The following is an 18,275-nucleotide window of genomic DNA, read 5'->3' on the forward strand; positions in this document are numbered from 1 at the left end:
AAATTGAGCTGTATCAAAGTCAAAAAGCTGCGTATCATATATATGGAATTTAAAAAAAAATGTTATGAAAAACCTAGGGGTGAAACAGGAATAAAGACACAGACTTACTAGAGAATGGACTTGAGGCTATGGGGAGGGGGAAGGGTAAACGGTGACAAAGCGATGAAGAGGCATGGACATATATACACTACCAAACGTAAAGTAGATAGCTAGTGGGAAGCAGCCGCAAAGCACAGGGAGATCAGCTCGGTGCTTTGTGACCGCCTGGAGGGGTGGGAATAGGGAGGGTGGGAGGGAGGGAGACGCAAGCGGGAAGAGATATGGGAATATATGTATATATATAACTGATTCATTTTGTTGTGAAGCTGAAACTAACATACCATTGTAAAGCAATTATACTCCAATAAAGATGTTAAAAAAAAAAAAGCTGTGTATCAAAGGACACTATCAGCAAAGAGTGAAAAGGCAACCCACAGAATGGGAGCAACTATTTGCAAATCATCTATCTGATAAGGTTTTAATATCCAGGACATATAAAGAACTCCCACAACTCAGCACCAAATAAACAGACAACTCTATTTTAAAAACGGGCAGGGGGCTTCCCTGGTGGCACAGTGGTTGAGAGTCCGCCTGCCGATGCAGGGGACACGGGTTCGTGGCCCCGGTCCAGGAAGATCCCACATGCCGCGGAGCGGCTGTGCCCGTGAGCCATGGCCGCTGAGCCTGCGCGTCCGGAGCCTGTTGCTCCGTAACGGGAGAGGCCACACCAGTGCGAGGCCCTCGTACCGCAAAAAAAAAACACAAAAAAACAAAAACAAGCAAACAAAAAAAAACGGGCAGGGCTTGCCTGGTGGCACAGTGGTTAAGGATCCGTCTGCCAATGCAGGGGACACTGGTTCGAGCCCTGGTCTGGTAAGATCCCACATGCCACGGAGCAACTAAAGCCGTGCGCCGCAACTACTGAACCCATTTGCCACAACTGACACATCTGCACACCTAGAGCCTGTGCTCTGCAACAAGAGAAGCGACCGCAATGAGAAGCCCACGCACCGCAATGAAGAGTAGCCCCCGGTCGCCGCAACTAGAGAAAGCCCGCGCGCTGCAACGAAGAACCAACGCAACCAAAAATAAATAAATAAAAAGTAAATGTGCATGAATAAGCATTTCTTTAAAGATACAGAAATGGCCAAAAAGCAAATAGAAAGATGCTCAACGTAACTATTCAGGGAAATGAATATCAAAAATCACAGTAAGACAGAACTCCACATCCATCAGATTGATCGTTATCCAAAAAAACAAACCAACCAACCCCACACAAAAAAAATAACAACGACTGCCTGGCAAGTATGTAGAGAAACTGAAACCCATGTGCATTGCTTGTGGGAACCCATGTGCATTGCTTGCGGAAAATAGCATGCCGGTTCCTCAAAAAAATCAAAGAATTACCATATTATCCAACAATTCCATTTCTGGACATCCAAAAGAGGTGAAAACAGAAACTCAATCAAATGAAACTCACTTATACACAATGGCAGAAACTACCCAAGTGTCCCTCAACAAATGAAGAGATAACCAAAATGTGGTATATACAATAGGATATAGCCTTAAAGAAGAAGAAAATTCTGACACATACTAAAACAATGATTAATCTTGAACACATTATGCTAAGTGAGATAAGCCAGACACAAAAGAACAAGTATTCTGATTCTACTTTTCAAAGGTATCCAGAATAGTCAAATTCAAAGAGACAGCAGAAAGGCATATGCCAGGGTCTTGAAGAAGGGATGTTACTGTTTAAAGGGGTACATAATTACAGAAGATCAATAAATGGCCAATAAGCACATGAAAAGATGCTTGACATTATTAGTCATTAAGGAAATGCACATCAAAACCACACGACACCATTTCACACCCACTAAAGTTGTTATAATAAAAATGACAGACAGTGCTCGCTTCAGCAGCACATATACTAAAACTGGAGCGATACAGAACAGGATTAGCATGGCCCCTGTGCAAGGATGACATGCAAATTCGTGAAGCGTTCCATATTTTTCGTGGATGGACCTAGAGACTGCCATACAGAGTGAAGTAAGTCAGAAAGAGAAAAACAAATATCGTATATTAACGCATGTATGTGGAATCTAGAAAAATGGTACAGATAAACCAGTTTGCAAAGCAGAAACAGAGACACAGATGTAGAGAACAAATGTATTGACACCAAGGGGGGGAAGTGGGGCGGGGGGGGGGATGAACTGGGAGATTGGGATTGACATATATACACCAACATGCACAAAATAGATAACTAATAAGAACCTGGTGTATTAAAAAATGAAATACAAAACTACAGCGTTTTTTTCTGATTATAAAAGTAATAAAGCTCATTGTAGATACGTCAAGCAAAACAGGAAAAATATAAAATCATCTGCAATCTCACCTCAACATGACCATCAATAATATTATTAAGATCCTCCAGAGAGTATTTATGAATTTTCATATGCACTACTTCTTTCATTTTATGTAAATGAAGTTTGAATTATGTACTTTTTTCCACTCAACAATGTGTCGTTCACATTTCCATTTTCGAAATATACTAACTTTCGTTATTCTAATGGCTCAGTCCACTGAATAGATGTATGACAATCTCTTACTGACATATATATATGTGTGTGGGCGTGTATTTCGTTTATCTTTCACAATTAATGAACTAAAACCTATATTCTGGTAAACGTTCTTGTGCATACCAATTTATATTACCAATAAAGGTATATGCAAATACTTCTAAAAAGAAAATGATGGACAATAAACAAGTGTTGGGGGACTTCCCTGGTGGCGCAGTGGTTAAGAATCCGCCTGCCAATGCAGGGGACACGGGTTCGATCCCTGGTCCGGGAAGATCCCACATGCCGCGGAGCAACTAAGCCCGTGAACCACAACTACTGAGTCTGCGCTCTAGAGCACGTGAACCACAACTACTGAGTCTGCGCTCTAGAGCACGTGAGCCACAACTACTGAGCCCAAGCACTACAACTACCGAAGCCCACATGCCTAGAGCCCAAGCTCCGCAACAAGCGAAGCCACCGCAATGAGAAGCCCGCGCACCGCAACAAATAGTAGCCCCCGCTCGCCAAAACTGGAGAAAGCCCACGCACAGCAATGAAGACCCAACGCAGCCAAAAATAAGTAAATAAATAATAAATTAAAAAACAAACAAGTGTTGGGAAGGATGCAGGGCAACTGTTGACGGGAAACGCAAAATGGTGTTGATGGGAATGCAACCTACACATTGTTGATGGATGCAGGGCAATTGTTAATGGGAATGCAAAATGGTGTAGCCTTTTTGGAAAACAGTTTGGCTTGGCAGTTCCTCAAAAAAGAGAGTTGATGTGTGACCTGACAACTTACTCTGTTAAATGAATTATACGGTAGGTAAATTTTACTACTATTATTTTTAAAATATGGTGAGGGTGATTATCTAAAGCTATCTGCATGACTACGTTTTCCCTCCTTTCCCTAGTCTTCTTTGGGAAGGGGAATTAGAGGTTTAACAAGCAGAGGCAGCATATTATAATCTCTAACATGCCTAATATTAATTTCTGAGTAGTATACAATTGTCAATGGTTACTAAAATTTATCTTTAAATTTCACTAGACTCCCTACAGTCATTTAACTAATACTTAAACACACCAGGGGAGGGTACTGAAATAGGAGTCTTACACTTTTCATTTCTTAAATTAAGAATCTTTTTGTAGTTTTAATAATCACCCACTAAGTCATAACGTGTTTCATGAATTAGAATTTCCATATCACATGGGTTTTTTAACCTACCTTTCCACGAACTGCTTGAGAATCCACCCATGACATCCAAACAACAGCAGCAACACATTAATGGCAATAGGGAGACAAGGAGTGATAGAGACCAAGTAAAGCAAACTATGAGGAGCTTCAAAGACTCTAGGTCACCAATTCTAGGTCAGACGGTAATTAAATCCCATAAACTGAAATGAATTATGTACAATTTGTGTTTTAAGTTCCAAATGTATCAAGCACAGTTACTCTAAATCAGATCCAATAGATGCAAGTCAAATTCCTATGCCATATATAATTGAAAAAATGCTTCTAAAAAATGTGAAAGATAACGCTTTTTGATGTAACACAACTGATAAAAACAAAAGCAAAAAATGCTTCCCTGAAAATTATGTAATTTGAGCACAAAAATAGGCCAAGAATAAATCAACTAAAAATTTGGCAACAGAAATAATTTTCTTAGGAATGTACTCACAGGACAAGAAACTACAAAACAAACAAAAAAACACCTTATTTTTCACATGAAAATAAAATTATTCTAAACAGATGCTCATGAAACATAAACATGCTTTCAACTTTAAAATCAACTCCTCCACATAAAAATTTCCTCCAAAAATAAAATACATACTCAGAATTTAAATCTACTTTGCTAAAATTAACTCGAGAATTTACTGAATTTCATTACTCATTAATTTTTTAAAGTAACTTCACCTCCCTTCACTTCCTTTTCTTCTCTTTCCCTTCCATTTTCCCCTTTATGCAGTTTCTCCTCTACGAAGGCAAAACAACTCATATCACTAAATGCAGCCTCCTTCCAAACACCACACTGACCTTTTTCTTCCACAGGAACTCTCAAGTACTAAAACAAACGTGTTTCCCTCACAATTCTCAGGTTAAAGGTATCTTTCAGAGACTCAAGAGCCGAAAATCCATCTCTTATTTCCCAGCTAGTTCTAGAACATTTTAGTGGCCAGCAGCAACATCTTAATTTGTTGCCCCTTACAGTTCCAAATTCTATTAAGATTACTTCCTACTCAGACTAATTGCTTTCCACACAAAATCTGTGTGGGAAGCTAAGAGAAGAGAGCACAGGAGAGCCCTACACTATCTCCAAGGGAGAGCAGATACTGTACCATTTGTAAACAAAGGGGAATATGGAAAAAAATGAATGAATGAAAACAAAAAGAAAATTAATAGGGCTGATCACTGACACAAGGTGACAGGCTTTGAATCAGGAGACTTAAAAGTGCCACAGAATTTAGTCGTAACTATCTGACTGGAGCAAACAAAGACAAGTAAATTTAATCTGAATACTGAATTACATGAGTGATAAAGATGGGCAAAAATCAGAACACAACTGCTCACACAAAATCTTGACAACGTTTTTAAGAACTTCCTTTAAAATACAAATCACAAGCTCAGAAAACCTACAAGTGGGGTCCAAACCAAGAGAACATTCCTTGCATAATTTCTTTTGCATAATTATACCTTTAAAATATATTATACTTTATCAATTAATTGAGCAAGCATTAAAATATCAGTGGAACAGAGAGATCAGAAACAGACCCATACATAAATGGAAACTCAGTATATGGGAAAGGACAGATTTTTCAGCAAATAGTCTGAGAAATGACAGAGCTACTACAAAATTTTACTAGAGTTTAAAAATTTAAAAGATATGTTTCCCCCTCTTTCTGATTATATAAATAGGACAGTCATTGGAAAAAATTACAAAACATAGAAGCAATGAAAATTGTCCGTAATGTGCCCCGTAATTATTACTAAAGTACATGTTTAGTGTATTTTTTCACTAATATTTATTTATTTAAATTGGGTATCCTTGATTAATATCCCTTTGTTTCCCTACCTCATTCACTGTGGGTATTGTCACGGGACCAGTAGTCTGAAAAGTAAGATTTTTAATATATATCACATATGGTAGTACCATTATTTAATAACCACCATTTTAAACAAAGAATTTAGGTTTGCTTCCAGCTCATTACAATTAAAAATAACTGCATTTAATATCCCAAGAATAAACTTTGTAGGCATCTGTTTATTACCTTAGGATAAATTCCTGTAAGTGGAATTACTGAGTCAAAAGTATGAAATGCAAGAACTTTTGATACATATATTCAAAAGCCCCTCAGAAATGCTGTACCACTTTATAGTGCCATCAGTATAGAAACACCTATTTTATTCCAGTATTACACGCTTTCAAAACTCTGTATATTTAATAGTAGAAAAACACTTTAATTTGCCTTTCATTCACTGCAAGTGAAACTGAGTATTTTTACCTATGTTTACTACCCACAAAACATTTCTTTTGGGTCTGAGTAGGTCCTTTGCAATTCCTCATCCTGCAGTCCCTCAATTTTGGCACCACTGACACTGTAAGCCTGATAATTCTTTGTCAAAGGGGGATGTCCTGTGAACTGTAGAATGGTGAGCAGCAATCCTTGATCTCTACCCACTAGAAGTCATTAGCACCCAACCTTCAACTGCCCCCCAAATTTTGACAATAATAAATGTCTATAAATATTGCCAAGTGTTTCCTGGGAGACAAAAAGTGCCTACTGCCTACTCCACCCCTTTAAAATTGTCTTTTTCTTACTCTCATGTTATTACAGAAAAAGTAAAATTACTATGTAACACAAGTATGAACAAAACTTTTGCGTTCTCATTTTGTACCAACTGCTGCAAAAATAAAAATTGTTGTTTTCATATAAATGTTGAAGTGACACTAAAATATTTATCTAATTGTTCCTATGTTGAAATTATCTTTGAAATGCCATACATTTCTTTGCTCAGAAACTCACACCTGAAGATGGAATGGTACCTGCTCCAAAGCAATAGAATTATGACACAAATTCTGAAGGGAAAGTATTTGGCACTAGAAGTGAAGTTTTCAAATTAAGAGTGCTAAAATATCTAATGATAATTGTACACAAAAAGGATCTAATCAGATGGAAAAGAAAGCTTCAGCAGGTAACGCTAACGTTCAGGTAATACCTTAGTGCAAACTTGGGTTTCTTCTTTGGCAACTTGTATATTCATGATAAGGACTCTAACATGTCTAAAGATTCAAGTTACACTCCTCTACTCACCCATCTCTCTCTACCAATTAAAACAAAAAGTTCAAGAAACAGTGTGTTCTGGTTAGCTTGATTTATGCTTAACTCTTAGCTAACCTTTGACCCTTTTTTGAAAATCTTTCTCAAATTTATTAACAGATCAACACGGATCCTTCCCTTCCACACAGACAGCTGAACCAAACAAGTATGAACCAAAGATAGATCTCCTCTAACAGTATGACTCAGGCTGAAGACAGTCAATTTAGAATTCAGAGGGTACTAGTTTTTTTTAAATAGCACTAGTTTAATGGCTGCAGTGGATCTACCCTCCTCCCTGCTACTGGAGAGTCACTCTTTTCATTCCATTCACCACCGATGCTATCACTTCTTCCATAATCCATTTGATACTAATGCCAAACTGCCATCAACAGAGATGAGTCCATTCTTTTACCACCACATCTGCCAGAGCCTAGGTAGGCCATGGGCCCTTTTTTCATTCTACAAACTCACAATGTAATGTCAGTGTCAACAGCAGTTAGAAAGCCCAGAAACAATGTAAGACATTGATCCTTCACAAAATTAGTTTGAAAAACAAGATACATAAACAATAAACAAATAGAAATAAAACAGCATAGACTATCAGATGCAAAGATTTCAGTGATGGTATAATAGAACAAAGAAAACGGAGATGAAATGTAGGTTTAGAGCCATCAAGAAAAGCCTCAGGACAAAGTGGGACTTTAAAAGGTGAACCTGAAAAGCATGAGTAGAGTATGAAAAAGGAAGTGGGAAAGTATAGGACTTAAACATAGAAGGAGTTTAATATGGACAAATGACTTTTTCAAACTCAGCACTATTGACAGTTAGGCTGCAGAGCTCTGTATTGTGGTAGGCTGTCCTGTGCATTGTAGGATGTTCAGCAACATCTGCGACCCCTACACTGTGATGCCAGTAATCCCCATCACAAATGGTGACAATCAAAACTGTCTCTAGAACCTGACAAATGAACCCTGGGGTTGGGGGGAAGGGAGGCTTGCTCCCAGTTGAAAAGCACTGCAATACACAATCTCTTTTGTTGAGAATTACACTGGTTCCTGAAAAACAGTAAGGCTGGCAAAATCAGAGGTGCAACACCAAACTCTCAAAAAATCTGAAGAATAAAACAGCACGAATATATATATTTTAAGAGACAGAGGAGAAATTCTAAAATGTACATGAGTCATTCAAAAAATGCTCATTAGCATTAAAATCTATCTCATGAATCACTTCTAGTCGTACAGGACAATGAGCTGTGGAGATATGATCTAGAATTTATTTTTCCTAGGGTGTAGTCTTCTGTTCATTGAGAAAGGTGAAGGAAAAAACACAACAAACAACAGCAAAAAGTCCTTCCACCTGGACCCAGATATCAATTCATGTGGTGCAAAGCAAAGGAAGTTTTAAATACTCAAGTTTTTAAAGGAGATTGAATGAACATACATAAATGGTTTTATAATTTGTTAACGAAATATAAAATGAGTTAACACAGCAGTGGTGGCAGATTACTGTACACTTTAGTACACCGGTTTCATCCTGAAGAATCCTTTTAGAGTCTGAAGGTGAAGCTCAAAGTGTCTTTATAGTGTTTGCAATATTGGCTTTTTATAGTGTGGTATGTATCTATTTTGTGCTATTCCATTTACAGATTATTTTTATTAGTGTTTTGAAGTATGACCCAGAGTTATGCTACCTTACAATTACTAATAAAATATAATTATTTAGAAAGCATTTTTCTCTATCTACATACTCTCAAAACAAAGAAAAAATAATAACCACTAAAAGCATAGTATCTACTGAGAAAACAATTTGTACTCTAGTCTAAGAACTGTCTGAACATGTGAAAAATGAACACAACAACACTGAAATGGATAACCCTTCCTGAGAATCTCCATCTACGTAAGACGAAACTAAGAAGATTAACTGGAAATTTTTTTTTCAGGGAAATGTTTTTAAAACAAGTAACTGACAAGCCCAAAGCTAACATCATGCTCAGTGGTAATTAGCTGAAAGCTTCTCCTCTAAGATCAAGAACAAGACAAGAATGTGCACTCTCACCAGTTTTACTCAACATAGTACTGGTAGTCCTAGCCACAGCAATTAGGCAAGAAAAATAAATAAAAGGCAACCAAGTCCAAAAGGAAGAGTAAAACTATCTCTATTTGCAGGTAACATTATATTATGTATAGAAAAGTCCAAAGACACAACCAAAAGACTGTTAAAACAAATGAATTCAGTAAAGTTGCAGAATACAAACTCAAGATAGAAAACTCAAGTGTGTTTCTACACACTAATAATTCACTATTGGAAACAGAACTATCCCATTTACAACAGCATCAAAAACAATGATATACTTAGGAATGAATTTAAGCAAGGAGGTGAAAGATCAGTACACTGAAGATTTTAAGACACTGATGAAAGAAAGTGAAGACACTTTCAAATGCAAAGATATTCCATGCTCATGGAATGGAATAATATTGTTAAAATGGCCAAATACTACCCAAAGCAATCTACAGATTCAATGCAATCCCTACCAAAATGCCAATGGCATCTTTCAGAGAAACAGGAAAAAAAAAATCCTAAATTCGTATGGAACCACAAAAGACTCTGGACTGCCAAAGCAATCTTGAGAAACAAGAATAAAGGTGGAGGCCTCACACAATCTGATTTCAACTATATAACAAAGCTATAGTAATCAAAACAGTATGGTAGTGGCGTAAAAACAAACAGATCAGTGGAACAGAACAGAGGGTCCAAAAATAAACCCATGCATGTATAAATACAGTCAATTAATTTTTGGAAAAGGAACAAAGACTATACAACGGGGAACGGATAGTCTCTTCAATTAGTGGTGCTGGGAAAACTGAATAGCCACATGCAGAAGAATGAAACTGGATCCCTATCTTACACCTACACAAAAATCAACTCAAAATGGATTAAAGACTTAATCGTAAGACCCAAAACCGTAAAACTCTTAAACATGATTTTTTGGACCTGACTCTAAAAGCAAAGGCGAAAAATGCAAAAATAAAGAAATGGGACCACATCAAACTAAAAAGCTTCTGCACAGTGGAGGAAACCATCAATAAAATTAAAAGGCAACCTATGAAATGGCAGAAAATATTTGCAAAGCAGATAGCTGATAAGGTTAACATCCAAGATATACAAGGAATTCATACAACTCAATAGCAAAAAAAAAAAAACCAAAAACCTTATTTTTAAATGGGCAGAGGATATGAACAGAGATTTCTGCAAACAAGACATTCAAATGGCCAAGAGGTACAGGAAAAAGTGCTCAACATCACTAATGCTGAACTGTACACTTAAAAATGACTATATGTCAATTATATCTCAATAAAGCTAGTGGAAAATGATTAAAATGGTAATTTTTCTTTTTTCTTTTTTTGCGGTACGCGGGCCTCTCACTCTTGCGGCCTCTCCCGTTGCGGAGCACAGGCTCCGGACACGCAGGCTCAGCAGCCATGGCTCACGGGCCCAGCCGCTCTGCGGCATGTGGGATCTTCCCGGACCGGGGCACGAACCCATGTCCCCTGCATCGGCAGGCGGACTCTCAACCACTGCGCCACCAGGGAAGCCAGGTAAATTTTATATTATGTATGTTTCACCGTAGTAAAACAGAATATAAATTTAAATTGCCATATTTAAAAGATACTACTTTTCAAACTGAGAGAGCCTCATAAAGGCTGACAAATAGATTAGGGGGTCAGACATCATAGTAAAATTGCATAATTCTGGAAACAAAAAAAAGACTCTGCAAAACTCCAGCGATACAAAACAGATTACATACAGGGCTTCAGACTTAACAACAGGGCAGGAAGAAAGCAACAGGAAAATGCCTTCAAAATTCAAAAAAAAAACTCTTTTCAACCTAGAATTTTGTACTCCAACTATCCATTTAAGTAAATGGGTAGGAAAAAAAAAAACATTTTCGTTGAAAGTACAAAAAAAGATGTATTTCCTATCATGCTTTCTCTCAGTCCACCAAAACAATGAAGTAAACCAAGAAAGAGAATGTGACATGCTATCAAGGAAACTAAAGACCCAAGAGGAGAAAGTGAATTTCAGAATAATGATAAAGGCAGATTCCAAGAGCGGAGGAATAGGGCAGGTCTAAGAGCAACCACTCCAGAATGGAGCAGTTAAGAAGGCTCCACAAGAGATTTTTAAAAAAATATAAAATTGGTAGAAGACCTAATATGTCATATTTTGCAATGAGATCTAAACAACTAAAGTTTGGGGTGGAATTAGCCATAAGTATACAGAAAATTAAATGGAAAACATAGCATTCACTAAGACAATGTGTGTAACACATGCTGAACTGACCAAATTTTCAATATAATTATACTGAAGACATTGGGCAATGGAAGTGAGAAGTATGTATGTATGGAGTGAAGGAGAGGAAGTAAAAAAAACTAAATCCTCACTGTGATTATTATGAAATCAATAATTAATTCTAAACATTTAAAGAAAAAAGGGATTTTCTAAGACTGTAACTTAGAAATAGGCAGATTAACACCCATTCCCCCAAGAAAACAATGATTTTAAAGTGGTTATCTCTAGGGAATAGGGGAAAAAAAGGAAAGAACACAGAAGACTTTTTTCTGTTCCCTTTGTCATATTAATAAACTCACTAAATCCTGTGCATGTAAAACTTGGATGAAAGTAAAAATCACATGGTAAAAAAAAAAAAATTAAAAAGCATTGGTGCTAGAGTCTGAAAGTTTGGTTGGGTTCAAATTTTAGTTCAGCCACTTTTTCATTTGTATGACCTAAGAGAGATAACTCCAGACTCCCTTTGTTTCCCTTCTCTAAAATGGAGGTAACAGTATCTACTTCACAGAACTGCTGTGAGGATTACATTAGTGTAAGCAGACTGCTTAGCAAAGTGGCTGACACCTAGTAAGTACTCAATCAATGGCTGTTTGTCCTCAAGAAACTCAGGATGTGGAGAACATCTGAGTAATACTGCAGAAATATGCAGAGTTTTCCAGACGGCTTTCCAGGTGTAAAAATGGATTGGAACAGTGAGAAAGACCTCTTTTAGGGCATAAGATGGTTGAGCTTATCTTATATACTCTCACATAACAGATATATAACAAATTGAGGCCATCTCTCCAGCCTAAGAGCACTTCTAGAGCCTCTTTAATTATTCCCTTCTATTAGAGAAAGGAGAAAATTTACCCAATATTCCTTCTTCACCCATTCACAAAATTATTTCCTTTTATAAAGTAAACATAATACTTTAGCTAATGTAAGAATTTAGAACAGGGAAAAAAACCTACACTTCACCCAGCTTTGTCAAACCTTAGCTAGTCATATTTTTAATAGTTCTAAACTAGAAGATATTTAAATATATTGCACTTACTGCAAAAGTTCTTTGACTCTACCAGTACCTCCAATCCATTGATCCTACCACCTTTTTACTGTCCCTCACCACCTTCATTATCAAAATTAAATTATAATTAATCATTAACCATTAGTCATCCCCTTGCATACAGCTGCCCTCTCCGGCTTCACTGTACTCACAAAGTCAACTTTACTAGTAGGTTAAAATGCAATCCCCACCAAATCTGTGCCTATACAGCAGCACACATGGGCACAAACACAAAATTAAAGAAAAATGAATCACCATGCTGGCTTGTTTCAAGTACACTACCAGATTAATATTTTATTTCCCTAGTTTATCCACTTCCAGACTATTCTAGGTAACTATTTCATATCTTCTTTCTCCTCAAACCCCTACTGAGTTCTCCCTCACTCTCACAATTAATGACCTTGAATTTCCAGAGTCCCACCACATTTATCCACCTACTAGTAGGCTCATGCACACACCGAATTCCCACCTGTTATAAACTACCCATGTTCTCATCTACTTACATGCCAGATTCTCCATTTGCACACCTGCTCAAGAGCATCACTTGTGTAATTCTCCCCTTTCTTCTATCAACCATATCAACTTTTTAAATCTCTAATGGATCATTTCCACTACCTTACAAATACATCTATATTTCTCCCATCTCAAAATTTTGTTCTTCCCTCCACTTACCCTCCTAGCTCCCCCATCATTTATTTGCTCTCCTTTGAAGGAAAACTCCTTGAAATAGTTGTCTCCCTCCCATTATCCCTCAAACCCACTCCAAACAAGTTTTCACTCCCACCACTAAAATTAATCTGCTCTTATCAAGGTCATCAATTACCTCCATATTGCTAAATACAATGATCATTTCTCACACCTCATCTTAACAGCATATAAAGAGTACTTCACACAGTTAGTTGATCCTTTTTCCTCAATTACTTTCTGATACTGTCTTTTAACTTGCTGATCTTTCCTACTCATTGTCCTTTTCTGGTTTCACAAAATGCTCCATGCTGGAGTAATCCAAAGCTCAACCAATCAATTCTCTGTCTACACCTGGTGATACTGTCAAGTCTGGAAGTTTTAAATACTATTTGCCCATGAAATCTCCTGATCTCCACATTCACCCATTCAACCACCTGCTCCACATCAAAATAGCATTCAGCATGTCCAACAGTGAACTGCTGGTCTTTCCCACAAATTGCTCCTCACACACCTTTTCCCATTTCAGGTGTGAAGAAATTCCATCCTTCTAGCTGCTATGGCAAACCGGAGTCATTCCTGACTCCATTTTTTCTCTCACACACCACACCCTATCTTCAGGAAATCCTGCCAGCTGCACCTTCAAAATGTATTAAAAATGTTGACTAGTTCTCACCACCTCCTACCACTTAATCCACCTCTTCAAAAACACTATTATTTTCAATAACTGCTGCTTCTAGTTTACTTTACCTAAAGTCTATTATCAGCACGGCCGTTCATACAACTCTCTTAACACTTAAGTCTGACGATGTCACTTCTCAACGCAAAACCCCACACTGGCTGCTGATTTCACTCAGAGTAAAGTCTAAAAAGTCCTTACCATGGTCCACATTGCCTACATGATTTGACCCCAATCTCCTTTAACCTCTCTGATTTCCTCTGCTTGGTCAGTCTACTCCAGCCACAGTGGCCACCTTTGTTAGTCTGCAAAAAAGTGAGACACACTCCTTCTTAAGGGCCTTTGCACTGGAAGTCCTCTGCCTGGAATGCTCTTCTACTAAATATATGCATGGCCAACTTCTTGTCTCGCTCAACTGTCACCTTCAAAATGAGGCTTACTCTGACCACCTTATTTAAAAGTACAACTACCTCTTCGGGCTTCCCTGGTGGCGCAGTGGTTGAGAGTCTGCCTGCCGATGCAGGGGACACGGGTTCGTGCCCCGGTCCGGGAAGATTCCACATGCCGCGGAGCGGCTGGGCCCGTGAGCCATGGCCGCTGAGCCTGCGCATCCGGAGCCTGTGCTCCGCAACGGGAGAGGCCACAACAGTGAGAGGCTTGCATACAGCAAAAAAAAAAAAAAAAAAAAAGAAACTTTCTAATAAAACCATTCAAACTGGAAACTAAAAAGCAAAGTTGATCCAATTACATTTGTAAAGGGCTACTGGCATTTCTTTTTCACATATGCCTGAATTTAATTCCTCAGAACACAAAGGTTTGCTCAAGTATGCTATAGTTTTTTCTGATGACTTTTTTTAAAGCTACTATTAAATTCTCCTTCTTTTTTATTTTACTGAAGTATATAAATATTAAGCATATTTGGGGGCACAGAAATGGGAGTGACTTTCACTTCTTTTATGAAATACTGCACTGTTCAAATTGTTTTAAATAAGGTACCCTATCCTGATCTTATAATTAAAAAAAAAAAAACATTTTAAATACTCGGCCACATTTCTCAACACTACGCCTCACACCAACACCAAATTCAATAATTTTAAAAATTACCACATTTAGAAAACTTCATTCCATTAATGCGATTCTATAATTTGAAGTTTTTGTACAGTTCAACTACAAATGTTTCAAAAAGCAAAACCTTCAAACAATCACAAACAAGAATATGATTTTATCCACAAATCCTCATACCAACAACTTTTAAAGACTACCAACTAAATATAAAAGGAATATACTTTTAAAATGTTTAAAACCTTTTCTTATTTGAAACATACCAACACTTAAATCAATCTACTTACACTGTAAACTCAGAAGCCTTTCTTTTAAAATAATTCTTCCAAACTGTCTGTACTACCCATCCAAAACACTTAAATATGTACTTTTCCTAAACCTTCAAAGAGCTAACAACACTGTATTAATCAAATCTAAATCAGGAGAAACTGTAAGACTCTCCATTATTTTAAGAAAACTGGGACACTATTGACGTTTGAAAGACATTCAGTTTCAAAGATATAAAAATGTGGAAAAAACACACGCTGATGAGGAATATTTACAAAAAATTAATTTTAAAACGTCTTTCTGGGTAGCAAAGAGATTCTAGGATTAAACTGTTAATTTAATAAAATTTGTAATTATGTCAAAATTTTGAGGTATATCTGGAATTTATATACATAGCATAAAAAAATTCAAAAAGCAAAATCTTAAAGCAATTTCAATTTTATTCCCATCTAATCTGACCAAGCTCTACTGTACTTCACACATTATTAAGCTAGTATTGACACTAAAGCTTTCACCTCCCCACCCAAAACTTAAAAATAGAAATGTATATCAAAAATTATAATTACTGAATCAGATTACTCTTACAGCATATGCTGACTTAAGGAGCAACTGAAAAAAATTACTCTTAAGGAACTACACATTTAAGTTTCCCAAGTCCTAATTTTAAAGATAAACTTAACACATAGTTGATACTGGCAAATACTGATAAAAGCAGTTGAGCAAAATATTAAATGAAATATAACACTTTTAAAATAATAAACACTATAACGGACTGTGGTTTGTGTGCTCACCAGTGCATCCCAAGGTACCTAGCACAGTACCCAGATAGAATATATGCTCAATAATCATTTGTTGACATCTCAATAAAGATTTGAAGGAATTTAAGCAAACTTGATACACAGAAATTACACAAAAACTAACTTGAAGAACAGTATATAACAAAGCCAGAAAACTTCACACCAGCATTTTTTACATAAAATGTCACATAATATGCATTTACTATCACACACTATGCATTCAATAAATCCCAGCCCCTTTTCCTTCCACTTTCTTTTTAACAGCGTACACCTAAAATGTTTACTTCATAAAACTCAATTAACATCAAAACCTTTAAGAATACATCTGCATAAAACAATCCATATCTGAATGTAATCAGTAAAAATAAAAAGACATACAAATCATTGACGAATGTTACAGACTGTGTTTGTATCCACCCAAATTTCTTTTGTTGAAGGCCCTAGCCCAGTGTGATAGCATTTGAGGATAAGGCCTTTGGGAGACAATTAGGTATGAGTGAGGTCCTGAGAGTAACACCCTCCTGACGGGACTACTACTTTTAGTAGAAAAAATGGGGGGTGTGGAGGGCAGGCAGGAGAGCAGTCCCCCAGGCCCCATCCCCTCCATGTGTGGCCACAAAAAGAAGGTGACCTTGGGCAAGCCAGGAAGAGTTCTCACCAGAACCCAACCATGCCAGCACTGTGAGCTCAGACTTCCAGCCTCCATAACTGTAAGAAGATAATTTCTGTTGTTTGAGCCACCCAGTCTACGGTATTTTCCTACAGTAGCCCAAGCTAAGAGAGCAAGTCTACTACTTTGAAGGAACAGTGACATATGATACAGAAGCATATAATGATCAAAAAACAAATTATGGCCTCTAAGGGCCTAGCTTGGTAGAAGAAATAATACTTATATTAAAGTACCCATACAGGGACTTCCCTGGTGGCGCAGCGGTTAAGAATCCGCCAGCGGGGGCTTCCCTGGTGGCGCAGTGGTTGAGAGTCCGCCTGTCGATGCAGGGGACACGAGTTTGTGCCTCGGTCCGGGAAGATCCCACATGCCACGGAGCGGCTGGGCCCGTGAGCCATGGCCGCTGAGCCTGGGCATCCGGAGCCTGTGCTCCGCGGCGGGAGGGGCCCCAGCAGTGAGAGGCCCGCGTACCACAAAAAAAAAAAAAATCCGCCTGCCAATGCAGGGGACACGAGTTTAATCCCCGGTCCGGGCAGATCCCACATGCACAGAGCAACTAATCCCGTGCGCCACAACTACTGAGTCTGCGCTCTAGAGCTAGCGACCCACAACTATGGAGCCCGCATGCTGCAACTACTGAAGCCCATGTGCCTAGAGCCCGTGCTCCACAACAAGAGAAGCCACCACAACAAGAAGCCCACGCACCGCAACGAAGAGTACCCCCACTTGCCGCAACTAAAGCCCACGCACAGCAACGAAGACCCAACGTGGCCAAAAATAAATAAATAAATTTACTTTAAAAAAAGCCAATTGATGAAACCATTAAAAAAAAAGTCCCCATACAGAGTAGAAAATGGTAAAATGCAGACTTTAGAAAGGCAAGATTACTATCTTGTTTTAAAATCTAGGGAGGCGTAAAAACAAGCAAAACTGACAAAGGATAAATAGAATCTGCACACAGGAAAAAAAGGGAAGAGAGAAAGCAAGCAAACTCAGAATTTTCACACATACACAAAGCTCAAAATTCTGATACCAATAATATTTTCTATTTTTTTCTAAAGAAAAGAATATTTCTTTAATAGATGAAGACAAGATTCTTATTTTTCTCCCATTTAGATATTTAATCCAGCTCCTAACTCTGCGACACGTTTTAAGCGAGGCAATTTCAGCGCGCTCAAAGCCTACAGAACCACAAGTGGAAACAGACTAACAGAAAATATGATCAATGCATGTCATAAATATGGTAGTTTCTATGGAGAAAAGGAAATCCAAGAGAGCTTCTCAGGCAATCTGTATGTATTTGAATGGAGCTGTCTGAACAGTCTTAAAAGACAAGTTGAAGTTATCCCATGAGGAAGAACGTCAGAGGCAACAAACAGAAAGATGCTATTAGAGGGACTTCCCTGGTGGCGCAGTGGTTGGGAGTCCGCCTGCTAATGCAGGGGACATGGGTTAGGGCCCTGGTCCGGGAGGATCCCACGTGCCGGGGAGCAGCTGAGCCCTTTCGCCACAACTACTGAAGTCCGGGAGCCTAGAGCCCCTGCTCCACAACAGGGACAGGCCACTGCGGTGAGAGGTCCGCGCACCGCAGCGAGGGGTGGCCCCTCCTTGCCGCAGCTAGAAAGGGCCCGCGTGCAGCAACGAGGACCCAACGCAGCCAAAAATAAATAAATAAATATTTTTAAAAAACAGATGCTATTAGAATTTAATACTAGCAAAACAGAGCACTGCATACTCAGTGAACTGCAAGTCACTTGGCAAAGTTACATACAGTGGCAAGAGACAAATTGGAGAGGTAAAAAAAGCC

The 18,275-nt window shown here is 38.1% G+C and overlaps 1 protein-coding gene and 1 non-coding gene across 4 annotated transcripts in view; one reads left to right on the top strand and one right to left on the bottom strand.

The window, feature by feature from the left end:
• LOC132526842 (glucoside xylosyltransferase 2) overlaps positions 1-18,275 on the bottom strand; it is a 154,739-nt gene that overhangs the window by 19,582 nt on the left and 116,882 nt on the right. The gene's annotated exons all lie outside the window — the stretch shown is intronic.
• LOC132528347 (U6 spliceosomal RNA) lies at positions 1,946-2,053 on the top strand. Its single transcript, XR_009543218.1, has one exon. It is a non-coding gene; the product is annotated as a U6 spliceosomal RNA (small nuclear RNA).

This window comes from Lagenorhynchus albirostris, chromosome 10 (assembly GCF_949774975.1).
Source record: "Lagenorhynchus albirostris chromosome 10, mLagAlb1.1, whole genome shotgun sequence".
Classification (NCBI taxonomy): Eukaryota; Metazoa; Chordata; class Mammalia; order Artiodactyla; family Delphinidae; genus Lagenorhynchus; species Lagenorhynchus albirostris.